Source organism: Lolium rigidum, chromosome 7, assembly GCF_022539505.1.
Source record: "Lolium rigidum isolate FL_2022 chromosome 7, APGP_CSIRO_Lrig_0.1, whole genome shotgun sequence".
Lineage (NCBI taxonomy): Eukaryota > Viridiplantae > Streptophyta > Magnoliopsida > Poales > Poaceae > Lolium > Lolium rigidum.
Genome location: NC_061514.1, coordinates 294343117 through 294359589, shown reverse-complemented (window position 1 = coordinate 294359589; position 16473 = coordinate 294343117).

Sequence of the window (16473 nt, the reverse complement as noted above, 5' to 3'; positions counted from 1 at the left end):
CTCCCGTCGCACGCGCCGGTTGTTTATCACAGGGGCGTGCCACTCCACCTATACCTGGTCAGGAAGGTGTGGATGATGCCTCGCTAGTTTCCCGCAGTGGCACACACGTGAACGTTAACATCACGAGCCTCGATCGGCTCAGTTATCCCGTGAATCGCTCAAAGAGCCGATCCACCCATGATTCGACGAGGTGTCCGAACATATGGTGGTCCTGCTTGATCAAGGTAAAGCCAGCGCGATCTACTGACTGATTTAGGGTTTCTACCGCATAATCGGATCATCCCCACTCACGTATCGGGCTCCGCTGCTACGCGCACGTGTGACCGTGAGCCGATCCCCTAGACAAGGGCTCTAAAAACCAACACGAGGTTGATCCCCGAACATCCGCCGTCTAGGACTAGCAAATCGCCACCCTACACGCCGATCCGCCGATCTCCAAACCCTTGTAAGGCCTACCGACTATTGCAGATATTAAACTAATCCTTGTAGAACAAGGAGCAATCGTAATGGACCAGATCTACTAAACCATGATCAAGGGGCGCCGCCCCTACGCCTAAGATAGGCGTATATGTTGTAGACATGCAGCGGTTGCACTACGAAAGCATGTAGCATGAAGAACAATGCAAACCCTAACATGTCTAGGGCTGCGGCTGGCCCTAGTCCTCTCGAGCGACGGCCCGCAAAGCCTCCCGGTCGCACGCACCGATGTTTATCACAAGGGCGTGCCACCCGACCTATACCTGGTCGGGAAGGTGTGGATGATGCCTCGCTTAGTTTCCTGCAGGGCACACACGTAAACGTTAAATGCGAGCCTCGATCGGCTCTCAGGTTATCCCGTGAATCGGCTCAAAGAGCCGATCCACCCATGATTCAGACGGGGTGTCCGAATATATGGTGGTCTTGCTTGATCAAGGTAAAGCTAATGAGATCTACGACGATTTAGGGTTTTCACCGCATAATCGGATCATCCTACTCAGGTTCGAGCCTCGCGCTCGCGCACGGTGACCGTAAGCCGATCCTAGACAGGGCCTAAAAACCAACACGAGGTTGATCCCCGGAACATCCGTTCTAGGACTAGCAAACGCCACCCTACATGCCGCTGGATCCTCCGACCCCTTGTAAGGCCTAACTATTGCAGATATTAAACTAATCCTTGTAGAACAAGGAGCAATCGTAACGGATCAGATCTACTAAACTATGATCAAGCGGGGTGCCGCCCCTACGCCTAAGATAGGCGTAAGGGCGGCTAGACATGCAAGGGTTGCACTACGAAAGCATGCAGCATGAAGAACAATGCTAACCCTAACATGTCTAAGATAACTACGTTGCTCGCCATCAAAAAGGCTTCGACACGAGCAACGCATGAACAACGTAGGCAGGCTTGTGCTGCCTAGATCGCAAGATGCGATCTAGGCAGCATGATGCTTACCGGTAGAAACCCTCGAGACGAAGGAGTTGGCGATGCGCCGAGATTTGTTTGTGGTTGAACGTTGGTTGTTGTTTATTCCATAAACCCTAGATACATATTTATAGTCCAGGGGACTTTCTAATGTGGGCGTGCACTAAACCGTGCACGGGTAAGATTCTATCTCTAAACTAAGATGCGATCTAATATGTTACAGATACATGGGCAATTAAGCCCAACTTGGTATAAAAGGCCGATTCATGTATTCCTTCTATATATATATTCTTCAAGTCCATCCTGATCGCGGCCCACCTCTGACTTGGTCAAATTCTGGTGATAACACATGCCCCCCTGGTTTTGGAAATGACATTTCCAAAATCATTACGCTTTCTTTCGTCGGGTCATGTCGTGGCAGAGCAGAACTGCCGCAGAATCTTCAATCATCACGCCTCGCCTCCCGGGCTTCTCTGTATGCACTGTCAATCCCGGCCTTACGTCCTCGAGAACCGTCATGGCATTAAATCTCCACTACACTCTCTTTATTTATCTGTGCCAAACAGTTCACCACTCCATCGCCTTGCCCTGCTCCGTTCACCAAACCAAAAAACCCTTCTCTTCTGCGACCATGTATTCCTCTTCCTCCTCTGCTTCAGGCACCTCTCTCCAACCGTTGCCGAAGAACAAAGAAGAGGACGATCTCCGCTCCGGGGCGCACCTCATCTCCTCTGACAAGGAGAAGAAGGGAGGAGAAGCGGAGAAGACCAAGGCCTCCCCCTCCACCAAGCTCCCGCCGAAGAAGCGCTCACGCATGTGGGCGGACAGCGAGGACGACGGTGATGACGAGGAAGAAGAAGATGAGGAGGAGGAAGATGATTCCTCCGCCTCCATTGGGTATCCTCCAACGAAGCGCTTCCGCGGCTGGGCGGATAGCGAGGACGATGATGATGACGAGGAGGAGGAGGAAGAGGCTACAGCCGACGGCTGGGGCAGCAGCGGTGAGGAGCTTCCTGGGAGCAGCACCGACGACCTCGACGACGGCGATGATGAGGACAGCGACGACTAGTAGAATAGGACTAGCAGTAGCAGTGCACTAGGCACTAGATCCCTCTTTTGAGAGCCATCGGCTCTTCTTGTAAAGCTGCTCCTTTGAATTAATGAGAATTGTTCTTCTAATTTCTCCTTTCATTAATCCAATTTTCATCCTTCCGCCCGCCACACCAAGACCGATAGTGACGAATCGGGTTATCATTGTTTTTCTCGACCGTGGCGTTTTGCAGTCCCGCAGTCGTTGACTATTCATCGGCTAATTTGAGGAACCAATCTCTTCTTTTCTTGCAGCATCAGTACGGTCCAAACATCGTACCAGACGACGGCTTTTCCTTCCCAGTTCCTCCTTGAGACGATCATGACGCAATAACAACCGAGGTAACTCCAATCGGCTCTTAAACACAGGGCACCTATAGGCCTGTTGCCCCCCGAGTCTCAGCCAAAACAAAACAGAGGCGAGGATACGCGAATTAGCTGTATGGACCTGGGTTTGATCATGTCTGAGGGAGCTTCTTATGCAGAGCCAGCCGATTTGAACATAAATCGGCTTCTCAAAGCAGAGAGCCTTCAAGGTGAGCTGCCCCCCGAGCCTTCTTCAGTTCTTGCCGGCTAGGTCGGCTCCTTTCCTTTGGTGGATCTGATGCGATCCATCCTTGACCTGATCCGCACGTCCAGGCTGCTCCTGGCATTGTTCTTGAAGAGAGGATCTAAGTCCTTAGACTACTCCATTGAGGAGCTCTTCCATTAGTGCTCCATTGATCCTCTGATCGTAACAGTTACTCCTCTTAAGTCGATGTCTGCTGCATCGGCTATGCTCGAAAATTTTCGAATTTTTAGATTTTTATTTTTTACGGCCGACTAGTGCATCGGCCCCCATATTCCAATACCCATCACCAAAGGGTGAGACGCCTCCATTGCATACCCTCGTGTTCTATCCACCTGGGTGCCCCCGAGCCGATCTCGTCAAGAGAATTGATGATATCGGCTCGTTGGATAACATGTCGAACCCGAGCGTAATGGATGGTGAGGATGATTTTGGCCGATTGCTGGAATCGGCCTCCACGTTGCTTGCTCGGTGAAGGTTTTGTAAGTTCCCTTCATAAATTTTTGGGGCCGATCACAAGGATCAGCCTCGCCATGTTCGCTCATTGATGTGCTCTTGCTACTCGCTCAGGCCGGTAGACCGAACCAGCCCAATCTCTGATTTTATCATGTTGGCGCGCTTGCTGTCGCCCACCTTGAATGTGTCGTGTGATCGTGGAGCGCTAAGCTTTGACGGAAGAACGAGCACCATGTTTGTGCCAGCCGATGCTTCATCATCGGCTTTCCTTTGCTTGGGGCGCCACTCCATTTTCCGTGGACGACCCTCTTCATCCAGGGTTCGCTGAACCTTTGCAGCTAGATCAGGCCTTGCCTTCCTCAATGTATGCAAGTATAATCTCTCGGCTTCTTCCAGGCCGCGCAATCGTTGAACCCTCGCGTTTCGGGAACGGCTGAGTCCATCGGGGCACCACCTTGGCCGGTGGTACTGTCTTCTTCTCCTCCCTCGTCTTCCGAATCTTCGAGATCTTCCGACCGAGGGGACTCAGCTCGCTTGCTCTGTGGCGGGAGAGGTCCTAAGCGCTCGAACACGGACACGTTGGCTGCCTCCTTCTTCTTCCGGTTGCATTCAGGCAATTGCCGATTGTTGGCAATCGGCTCATTCCTGAATCCCAGCAGTGCCTGAAGAAAGGACAATCCCAGTGCCTGTCCTCGTCGTCTCGCCCCTTTGCCTTTCCCTTGGCACAACGCTCGTGCTCCTCCTCATCGCGATTCTGCCGACGATGTCTTCTGGCTTCTCTGGCCAGACGAACTCTTTCATCATCGTCGCTGGACCGTCGGCGTTGGTCGTACTGACCCACATACTTGTTGAGGAGGTGATCAGAGAGAGGTCGCTGATATCTTATGTTCTTCACTTCTCCCTCTGTGACGTAGCGCTTGCCGTCTTGGCGGAGCCGATCGCGTGGAGCGGCTTCCTCTGAATCTTTGCTATGAGAGCAACTGCCCTCATCTCCATCCTTGCCAGCGTGGTGTCCAAGATCTACCATGTTGATATTGCACAGGAAACCCGGGACCCGGCTGGCACCCTGCATGGCAAGCATACTCCACCATGTTCACGGCGGGGAAGGGCTGGGTATCGACCTTCATGGCGTACTGGTTGAAAATTAGACGCCCGTTCTCTATCGCCGCTTGAATGTGCTGCCGCCATACCCTGCAGTCGTTGGTGGTGTGGGAGAACGTGTTATGCCATTTGCGTATGGCCTTCCGTTCAGCCTCTTGCACCGTGGGGAACTTGTGGCCTTCGGGTACCTTTATGTGCTTCTCCGCGAGTAAGAGGTCAAAGATCTGCTCCGTCTTAGTCACGTCGAAGTCGAACCCTTTTGGAGGGCCTTGTGGCTTCACCCATTTGCAGGTCACGGGGCCTGTCGCTCGAGTCCATTCAGCCACTGCTACCTCCTGATCTCCCATGGCACCTTCATCTTCGTCTGCCTCAACCATAGTCACCACCCGCTTGAATTTGTCCTGGTAAACATCTGGGTGGCGCTTGTTCATATGCTGTCGGCTTCGCACCATGTGCGCTAACGAAGGGTAGTCTCGCTTGGGAGGCCACGTCCTTGATTGATGATGAGAGACCCACCACCGCCAACTCGATCGCTTCTTTTCGCTTATACGAGCCGAAAAGCATCGGTTCCTAATGGTCCTGAAGCGCTGGACGTATTCCGCCATCGTCTCCCCGCGCTTCGTCGTACTTGCGCTAGATCGGCAAAACCAACATCGGAAGCCTCCGAGTGATACTCGCTCATGGAACTGTTCTTCCAACTGCTTCCAAGTTTGGATGGAGTTTGGTGGCAGCGACGTGTACCACCCGAAAGCCGATCCTGTGAGGGACTGTGAGAAGAACCTCACGCGCAACTCATCTGACGCTGAGATCGTGCCCAACTGTGCCAAATATCGGCTCACATGCTCGATGGAGCTGGACCCATCTGATCCACTAAACTTTGTGAAGTCCGGGAGCCGATATTTGGGTGGCAGCGGGATCAGCTCGTAGCTGTTGGGGTACGGCTTGGTGTAGCCGAACGCCTTCCTTTTCGGCATCATACCGAACCGATCTTTCGAACTTGTACAAATCTGATCCGTCGTGATGGCTGAAGGTGTCGAACCCTGAAGATTCGCCGGGGTGGCATACTTAACCAGCCATGCTTGCTTTTCCGGTTCTAAGCCAACTGCAGGAGCTGGACCTTGGAGGTTCGTCTGGGTGGCGTACTTAGCCAGCCACGATTGCTTCTCAGGATCGGCTCCTGACGTTCCTCCTGCCATTCCAGAGGCCGCTGATATTGCAGCCTGGTTCGAGAGTGCCCAGGCGTTGCAGTCCGGAATGTATGCGCACGTGTATCCGTGCGGGATCTCCTTAGGCGGCTCAGGTAGGAATTGGTAGTCCCTAGGATCACCACCATCCTTGTAGACGACGTATGCCGATGAGTTCGGCAGTTCCGGTGCTGCCCATGCGAACGGCCGGGGCTGGAGCGGCATCTCTCCTTTGAAAGTCCCCAGAGCCGGTCCCGACGGGAGTACCGGTGACTCATGATTTCTCGGACGACGCGCGGAGCGACACGCTCCAAGGTGTTCACCAGGCTCTCGGAGTGGCGGTGCGGCGAATGAGCCACCATGTAGTTGATCTCCTCGCCGCAGCGACCTGGTGCGTTCTTCGACGGAGCGGACAGGTCCACTCCATCGAGCGCGCCTTCGGGTGTGAAACCCTTCCACCTGACGCCATGGGTGCGGGTTCGGTGGAAGGAGCCGATGAGTTCGGCTTCGAGGGTTGCCTTGATCTCGTCATGCTTCTTCTTGAGCTCATCAGGCAGATCCGCGTATGTGACCGGAGTGTCTTCCGCCATCTCGGATGTAGATGGCGATGTCGTGGATGTCGTCGACTGTCCCACCGGGCGTGCCGAGAATGTGTTGACGTCGGAAACCCACTCGGCGGGCGAGACGGGCAACACCGTAGAGCCGGGAACAACTAGGGCTGCGGCTGGCCCTAGTCCCTCCGAGCGACGGCCCGCAAAGCCTCCTGGTCGCATGCACCGATGTTTATCACAAGGGCGTGCCACTCGACCTATACCTGGTCGGGAAGGTGTGGATGATGCCTCGCTTAGTTTCCTGCAGGGCACACACGTAAACGTTAAATGCGAGCCTCGATCGGCTCTCGGGTTATCCCGTGAATCGGCTCAAAGAGCCGATCCACCCATGATTCGGACGGGGTGTCCGAATATATGGTGGTCCCGCTTGATCAAGGTAAAGCTAATGAGATCTACGACGATTTAGGGTTTTCACCGCATAATCGGATCATCCTACTCAGGTTCGGGCCTCGCGCTCGCGCACGGTGACCGTAAGCCGATCCTAGACAGGGGCCTAAAAACCAACACGAGGTTGATCCCGGAACATCCGTTCTAGGACTAGCAAACGCCACCCTACACGCCGCCGGATCCTCCGACCCCTTGTAAGGCCTAACTATTGCAGATATTAAACTAATCCTTGTAGAACAAGGAGCAATCGTAACGGATCAGATCTACTAAACTATGATCAAGCGGGGTGCCGCCCCTACGCCTAAGATAGGCGTAAGGGCGGCTAGACATGCAAGGGTTGCACTACGAAAGCATGCAGCATGAAGAACAATGCTAACCCTAACATGTCTAAGATAACTACGTTGCTCGCCATCAAAAAGGCTTCGAAGCACGAGCAACGCATGAACAACGTAGGCGGGCTTGTGCTTGCCTAGATCGCAAGATGCGATCTAGGCAGCATGATGCTTACTGTAGAAACCCTCGAGACGAAGGAGTTGGCGATGCGCCGAGATTTGTTTGTGGTTGAACGTTGGTTGTTGTTTATTCCATAAACCCTAGATACATATTTATAGTCCAGGGACTTTCTAATGTGGGCGTGCACTAAACCGTGCACGGGTAAGATTCTATCTCTAAACTAAGATGCGATCTAATATGTTACAGATACATGGGCAATTAAGCCCAACTTGGTATAAAAGGCCGATTCATGTATTCCTTCTATATATATATTCTTCAAGTCCATCCTGATCGCGGCCCACCTCTGACTTGGTCAAATTCTGGTGATAACACATATTGGTTTGCATTCCCTCTTATACAAGTTCACAGGTGATCCCACTATATTCTGTATCTGGTCCATCCTAAGCTCCAGCATTAACTATCCTCTATGTGTTGCTCATTACAAGTTTATATCCCGAAACATCTTGATTTGCATCCCCTTCACTATAAGTTCAGGAGTATTATTTAGTTCACGGCCAAAATTAAGTAATTGCACTTGGCACATGTTGGTTCACATTCCCTCCTCTTTAGCTTTTGCCATCGTAACTTCTATTTTTGGTTTACATTCCTCGCTTTCTGTAGATGTAGCCATCATAACTTCATCTTGCTCGATCGTTGTTACAAAATTTATAGCTCTGCTACTATGTTGTTCATGCCAATTTTGTACTCCCTGAACATGTTGGTTTGCATGGGACTCGACAGTAGTAAGTCTATTGTTTCATTCTAACATGCTCCGTTATATTGGTCGTTGGTATGCGGCATGCACTCTTTGTTTGCTTATTGTGCGCATTACAATGATCTTGTTATAACGACGAAATGATGAGTTCCAAATTCTTTGGCAAACAATATTGCGGTGTCTTTGCGTTTCCATTGTTGTCTGTCTTAACTTGTAATGTCTTTGTTTCGGATATAGGTGCTGCATGGACAACTTAAAAGATTGTCGGATCGCTTCATTGTATTGCTAGGTTTAATTACCATTCAATTTCTCTGGGTTCTGTAATATTTTTTCAAAGCCTTGCAGCTGATGTAATATTTAGTTAGTTTTTATAGTTCTTTCGTGCATTTTTTCTTTGGTGCTTGTGCGTAAATATTCTCAGTATCTAAATCACGAATTCCCATCCCTTAAACGGCCCAATTAAGAGAAATCACATACGTGCCGGCCCGCAAAATCCTAAAGCGCCTTTTACGCCGGCATATAAACAGCAACTAAACGGGTCGGCCCACTTACTTATTGGGCCAGCCCACTTGATTTTTCGTGGACCCCACACTTTTATTGGGCCGGCCCACTTGCTTTAAGGTGGACCCCACTCACTCATCGGGCCGGCCCACTAACTAGTTGGGCCAGCCCAATTGCTTTTGTGGTGGTCCCCACATACTAAACGGGCCGGCCCTATAAGACGAAAGTGGGACCCACCTGTGTTTTTGGCCCGGCCCACTAGCGTGTTGGGCCGTCCCACTTGCTCTACGGTGGACCCCACATACTAAATGGGCCGGCCCTTTTACAGGAAAGTGGGACCCACCCGTGTTTTGGCCCGGCCCACTAGCGTGTTGGGCCGGCCCACTTGCTATACGGTGGACCCCACATACTAAATGGGCCGGCCCTTTAACAGGAAAGTGGGACCCACCAGCGTTTTGGCCCGGCCCACTATCTTGTTGGGCCGGCCCACTTGCTATATGGTGGACCCCACATACTAAATGGGCCGGCCCTTTAGCAGGAAAGTGGGACCCACCAGAGTTTTTGGCCCAGCCCACTTGCTATATGGTGGACCCCACATACTAAATGGGCCAGCCCTTTAACCGGAAAGTGGGACCCACCTGTGTTTTTGGCCCGACCCACTATCTTGTTGGGCCGGCCCACTTGCTATATGGTGGACCCCACATACTAAATGGGTCGGCCCTTTAACGAGAAAGTGGGACCCACCGGTGCTTTTGGCCCGGCCCATCGGTTTGTTGGGCCAGCCCATTTGATCTAATGTGGACCCCACGTACTAAATGGGCCGGCCCGATAGCGAGAAAGTGGGACCCACATGCTAATCGGGCCGGCCCACTAACTTCTTGGGCCGGCCAGTTGCTTTAAAGTGGACCCCACTTTGTAAATGGGCCGGCCCGATACCGAGAAAGTGGGTCCCACATGTCTTGTGGGCCGGCCCTTTTGCCTGTTGACCGGTCAAACGAGTGCATTCGGCCCGGCCCACATGCTTAGAGGGCCGGCCCATTAAAGTTTTGACCAGTCAACCTTAGAGGTTAGGCCCGGCCCATGTAACTAATGGACCAGCCTAGCTATATAGTTGACCGGTCAAACTAAGTCAGCTGGCCCGACCCGCAAACTTAATGGGCCGGCCCCTTAAGACGTGGCAGGCCTCGTGTGGGCCTACCATCTACCACGGGGTTTCAGCGTTAGCACGCCGTTAACCGCGGCTAACCTGGCCTCGCCACGTGTCGGCTTGCATGACGCCGGCAGATCAACGGGCTCCGGAAACACTTGGGCAACGGTCCGATTTTCCGTGGCGGAAGGGCGCCCAAGCGCGACGGACCGAAAAATCGTCGTAGGACTTTGCCTGACGCAGTTTCCACAACAGAACCCATATCGTCGGGTTAGGCCCATAGGCGACGAAAAATACCCCTTAGCGGACGATTTTGAGACATTGTCTATCAGAACTTTTCTTGTAGTGTCAAGAGGTACTTCGTTTTTAGGTCGAAAGGGGTTTTATAGGCGAAGAGGCGGCGCAGGAGGGCTGACAGGGTGGCCTCACCCTAGGCCGACGCGGCCAGGGTCTGGCCCGCGCGGCCCTATGGTGTGGGGCCCCGGCTCTCCTCCGACTCTCCTTCGGTGCTCGGAGCCTTCCGGAAAAATAGGAGGTTTGGCGTTGATTTCGTCCAATTCCGAGAATATTGCCCGAACAGCCTTTCCGGAACCAAAAACAGTAGAAAACAACAACCGGCCTTTCGCATCTCGTCAATAAGTTAGTTCCGAAAACGCATAATAATGACATAAAGTGTGAACAAAACATGTCGGTATTATCATAAAACAAGCATGGAACATCGGAAATTATAGATACGTTGGAGACGTATCGAAGGCCGAGGTTGAAGCGCAGTACGCCAAAGGAGAGGCGTCGACATGGGGGAGAATGATGAACGGTGGTCGTGGAACCTCACAACCACCGCTCGTAGGACACCCCAGCGAGGATGAAGATTTCGACTTCTCTGATTAATATGTGTGTGTGTCGAGTCCGTGTGTCTAGCGGGTCATGCGTCGACCCAGTGTTAAGTGCTTTGTTCGTGTGTGGGTGTAGTTTCTTTAAATGTTTTGGTTTGTGTGTGGATCTAGTTCTTTAAGTGTTTTGGTTCCTGTGTGGGTGTAGTTTTTTTAAGTGTTTTGGTTCCTGTGTGTGGGTGTAGTTCTTTAAGTGTTTCGGTTCGTGTGTGGGTCTAGTACTTTAAGCGCTTTCGTATGTGTGTGGGTCTAGTTATTTAAGTGTTTTGTATCGTGTGTGGGTCTTAAGTTCTTAAATGTATCACTTTTCTCTCCGAGCTTCACCTCCGAGGAGTTCCCCTATACATCCAGAATCTGCCTAAGTGTAGGAACCCCTTGTCCGAGAAGCCGGACACACCTTGGGGGGTATCCTTGGATATAAAACCATCTCAAACCACTTTTGTGCATGCCATGTGGACACACACAAGTTTTCCTGCGATTCCGATGCTCCGGTGGTCTGTATCTTGGAAAACCCTAGGGCGGGGACCCCACAGATCTACCCCTATAGCTTTCTCCGTGCGAGGGTTTACCAGTGGACTTTTTTATTTGTTTTTCTTTGTTTAGGACATATGTACATGGAAACCATAGGTTGGGCATACTTTACCATAAAATAGGCTCTGTTTGAGCCGTGGCGGGAGTTTTCCACATACAGATCCTGGATTTTACCAAGTGCTAGCCCATGCATGCGGAAATCGTCAACGCCGGGTACAGGCAAGGTTAGCCAAACCCTAGGGCGGGGACCCCGCAGATCTACCCCTAGGGTTAGGGTTAGGGATAGGATCCGGGTGAGGTTTAGGGTTACCAAAATAGAAGCGGGAAACCCTAGGGCGGGAATGGCCTCTGGTTAGGGTTAGGGTTGGAGTTAGGGTTAGCAATGGAATTGTTCCTAAATATTTAAGGACATATGTACATCGATAGCGAAGTTGGGCCTAGTGGCTCCGGTTGACCCGTCTGCGAAGAGCGTCACCCGTGGGACCTACATATATGCCATCTACGAATTCTTAAAAAATAGAACCTTTTTTACATAATTCATACTAGTAAACAAATAATAGAAACATAATATAAAGTAATATGAGAGAGAGAGAAAAAGAAAAAATAAAAAAAGCTATATGCCGATGGTGGCCGTCGGCATAGGGGGGCCATGCCCTATGCCGAGGGTAGCCCTCGGCGTCTAGCCTGACGCCGTGAGCGCGCCGACGCGTCGCCGATGGAGCAGCGAGCCTACGGCCGGTGCCTACGCCGAGGGCCGAGCTGACGCCGACGGCTGCCCTCGGCGTAGCAACCTCTACGCCGACGGCAAGTGTACGCCGACGGGCGTCTTCCGGCGCTGCCCCGGCGAGGCCGTACGCCGATGGCCCCGATAAAAAGCCCTCGGCGTAGGGTTTGGCCGTCGGCGTCTCCCGCCATTCCTGTAGTGAAACGTAGTGTCGTCCTTTAGTCGACTTTCTGAAGGCACGTATAAGAGAAAGAGATAGAAGAAGAAGAAAAAAGTAAACACAGCAAAATGCTTCCAAATTGTTGGTGCCCAACGTACGTTTGTGATTGCTTCTTCACTGACAAACGGAGCGTGTACATATTCTTCTAGGTTTACTGCAAGAGAACTACGTACATCTTAGCTGTAGTATTAATTAAGAACTGTTTATTGCTTTTTTTTGAGAGGGAGGAGAACTGTTTATTGCTGTAAGTTCAAAAATAACCTGGAACCAAGAAAGGCAGGAGGTGGTATGTTCAATGCAGAAGTGCAGAGCCTGCACATGCACCTGGCGTCTCTTGCCAGTGTGGAATCTTCTGCAGTGTCGGTTGCTTGAGTTTGTTAATCATTTTCCCGGGCAGTGTGTGCGGTACCAAGCTCAGATCACAAGATCGTGGTCCTCTCCTCCTCATATCCCAAGAATAAAACAAGAACACACAAACTGCTCCAAGCCAAGAACGTCTGCAGGCTAGCTTAGCTCGGTGCACCAGAATTTGAAAAGCTAGTCAACACAGGATCACGCATATATAATCCTCATTGATTTGCAGGTTTCCATATTGTATTCGACTGACCGTAATGCAGCCAAAAGCATGCTTGCAAGGAACAGCATCGCCAGGAGTGTGGCCTCCTTCTTGAAAGTCACTTGTGTCTAGAAAAAGAATATAACCTGCAGGTGCAGGTGTACGTACGCTGCTTGTCATCTTGTATTTTTATTTTTATTATTTTGTAGATGTTGTCATCTTGTAGCTTGTCTAATCCTTCTGGCCTAGCCATGCATCAGCAGCATGGGTCGCTGGATATATGCAATGTATCCTGATACAGTGTACTGTATTTTCAGGTAAGAGAAGACACAGGTGTACGTAGTTAGTTATGATGATTAGCCTAGATAGACTTCGTCGTTTTCCTTTTTCTTCTCTACTAGAAAGAAACTTGTTTGTTTGTCCTTTTGTTTGTGCTCATTTGTTGCGTGCGCGCGTGACCGAGGATTGGGGTGACGAGTAGGAGTTGACCCTCCGCGATTGCGTAGATTCTGGGTTTAGATGAGGGGCACGCGCAGGAGTGAAGTGGAGTACACTACAGTGCCTGCACCGAGTGGCCGGACCATCACCTACACCGTTTAAATGATGCTTCTCCTACTTGCATAGTACTAGTACTACCTTCTTTCCAAAACTTAAGACAGATCCAGTGGTTAATGTAGTACGGATTTCAATGATTTTACTACCTCCGTCTCAGTTCATAGGGCTTACGGGTATCTCTAGGTTGTGAATTTAGCCAACATAATATTATTTGTATAATATAAAAATTATATCATTAGGAAGTAGAACATCTAAACTTTCAAATGACATATATTTCGTAATACATATGTTGTATTATCATTATCAAATTTACGATCTAGGAACACGCGTAAATCCTATGAACTAGGACGGAGGGAGTACATTGTACTACAGTGGGGTCGGCTCAGTTTTGAGAACTCAGGCTAACCATAGTGCTAGTATCATACATTAGTACTCCCTCTATACCAAGGAATAGGGCGTAAATTATTATGCACGGCGATTAAGGAGAAACAGCAACGCCAAAAATTTCCCAACTTACCCCTAATAATACGGCTGCCCTTAATTTCTCTCCCCTGAGTTAATACGCATGATTCCTGGGGTATCTCAAAAGATCCATGCAGGCCCCTGCATGGTCCAATTGCAGCGCCGCATTAATTGCTGATCTTTCTTTTTTCTAATCCTTTCCTGACATGCGACATGCATATCCAATGGCAGCCCCATCGGTTACTGCTTGCTTTCCTGATTCTAAGGATCCATTAAAACTATTGTGAGGGCAGTTCGGGGAGAAACGGGCCAAAACACATCCCGCGCCTTAGAGCATCCCCACTCGTTGGCGCTCCCCACGCCTAAATCCGGCGAAATTTTCGTCCGGATTGGAGGAAGATTTGGCGTGGGGAGTAGTAGTTTCCCAGCCGCGTGCCTGAGCGAAGTCGACGATGCGAATTTAAAAAACGGAAACTTGACAAACTACGGCTAAAAACGGGTGAATATAGACTAAATTTAATGATATTTATTACATTACGGGAGGAGTTCATACATAGAGGCCGAATTCGACTATATTTCAAATTCGGCTAGGGGAATGCAAACGCTAATTTTAAAACACGGCGCTCTACATACCGAAATGGCGGTAGAACACCGTGTAGTCGCCGCCGTCGTCGTCGGAGCCGTCGTCGTTGGCCTTCGAGCCGCGCGGCTCGGGCTCGCTCGCCGCCCGGCCGGCGTCTCCCCACCCCGGGACGCGCTTGTACCGGTCGTCGGAGGAGGACTCGAGATCGACGACGGGGACGAGCCGACGCCGGATGGAGGTGTCGCAGGACGGCGGTACCGCGCGAGATCGTCGTTGGCGGTTGGAGCCGGCGCGGGCGGCGGAGTTGGCGTGCGGCGGCCGGGTCCAGCAGCCGCCGCCGCCGCTCCGCCTCTCGCGCTCCCGGCCGCGCCTCGCCCGGTCCGGTGCGGCGTCGTCCGCGCGCTTCTCCTCCTCCATGTCGTGCGGCGACCCGGCGATCGCCTCCGCCATCGCGGCGTCCTCCGCGCGCTTCGCCTCTCCTCGGCGAGCCGGCTTGCGGCGGCCTCTTTCTTCGTCTTCTTCGGCCGCTCTGCGGCGCGGAAGGCTGTTCGCGGATGACGAGGGCGCCGCTGCTCGCGCCTCCGGTCGCCGGTGTAGACGCCGGCTCCTTCTTGACGCGCACCGGCGTCGAAGGCGACGTCGCCTCCTCCTCTTCACCGGCGCCAAGGATGACCTTGACGCCGATCCGAAGACGACGAGCCGGCGGCCATGCGCCGTGGCTGCCGGACGCTTCCGGACGGCGGCTCGCCGATGCCCTCGATGCCGATGGAGGGGGCATCGTGAGCACCGGGAAGTTGCCGCCCTCGATGTGCGCGAGGACGTTCGCCGGCGTCGCTCCGGCGCGCTCCACCACCGTCGGCGGCCCACGGCGTTGTTGCGCGCAGGCGGAGGCGGCGGGCCGTCGTAGGCCGCCAGCTCCCGCTCCCACCGCCGGAGGAAGTAGGAGTTCCACGCCGTGTAGTTGTCGGGGTGGTGGCGTGGCTCGGCGCGCTCCTCGTCGATCATCGTCATCCTCGCCTCCTCGATGGCGACGTCGAGGGCATGGCCCCGCGGCGTCGGCGGGATTGGAACGCCGCCAGCACTTAGCCTCCAGCCGCCTCCGGGAGGCCTCGTGTCCGGCGGGCAGGGTACCCCGCCCGGTGGAGGAGGTGCCCCTCCCACGCGTGGAGCGACCGGCGGGGAAGCCGTTGTTGGCTGCGCCGTCGTCGTCGTAGAACGCCATCTTGGGAGTAGAGGGAGAGTGGAGGGAGAGTGGAGCACGGGGTACGCCTCGCGGTGATCGGACCGGCGTATATAGGCGTGGCTGGCGCGGGGATTAAATGCCGCGTGGAATGCGACGCGTCCGCGGCGAGCTGACCGGCGGCAGCCTTTAGTGCGCGCGGAAGACGATGCGTGCGCGGAAGACGACGACATTAACTCGCCGCGTGGCCGGCGAATGCGGACCGGCGGCAGCTTTTACGACGCGCGGAAGACGATGCGATGAGGACGACGATCGGTTTCTCTCGCCGACAAGTTGGGGCCACCGGATGCGCGGGAAGTTGCCTCGCCGTTTCGCGCGCTTTCGTTTCGTCCGAGTCCCCGAGCGCTCCCGGGGCCGGGGATGGCGTGGGATCGCCGGATGGATTTAGGCCCAAATCCGGACGAAAACGAGGAACCGGGGGCGCGACTGGGCCGAATTACGCCGTCCGGATGGAAAAAACGCTCGCCGGGGGCCTGTTCGGGGGGACGAGTGGAGATGCTCTTAAGCTTTGATAAAATTTTGAAAAAAATATTACGCCCTATTCCTTGGTATGGAGGGAGTATCATGTATCCTAGCCTCACTAAAAATGCTGATGTGGCAGGTAATTATGGATGAGAGAGAAGATTAGAGTATCATAGGTAGATACTGTATCATAACGCACATCACGAGAAAAGTTAGTATCAAATAAATCTTGTACACAAATTTGTATTGGGATTCTACAAATCAATTAATATAGCAAAACTATGATACTAGTCTATGATACTATGCATTATGGATCTAGTATCATACAAAAGTATCATATACATGATACTACTATATGATACTACACACTATGGCCAGCCTCAATCAGGAGACGCTCAAGCGGACAGGTTTGCGTGCCCACGTTCATGCAAGTGAGTGTATATGTGTTTTGCGAGTGTATACGTTCGTACTACGTCTCGAAAAAAAGTACATCAACCTGCAGCCCAAGACGTCTCTGGCCACGGCAGGCCGTGGGATTTTCAGAAAGGGTACTCTCCAAAGTACCAAAATGCACTACAAAAATTCTGGTGTAGTATTTGA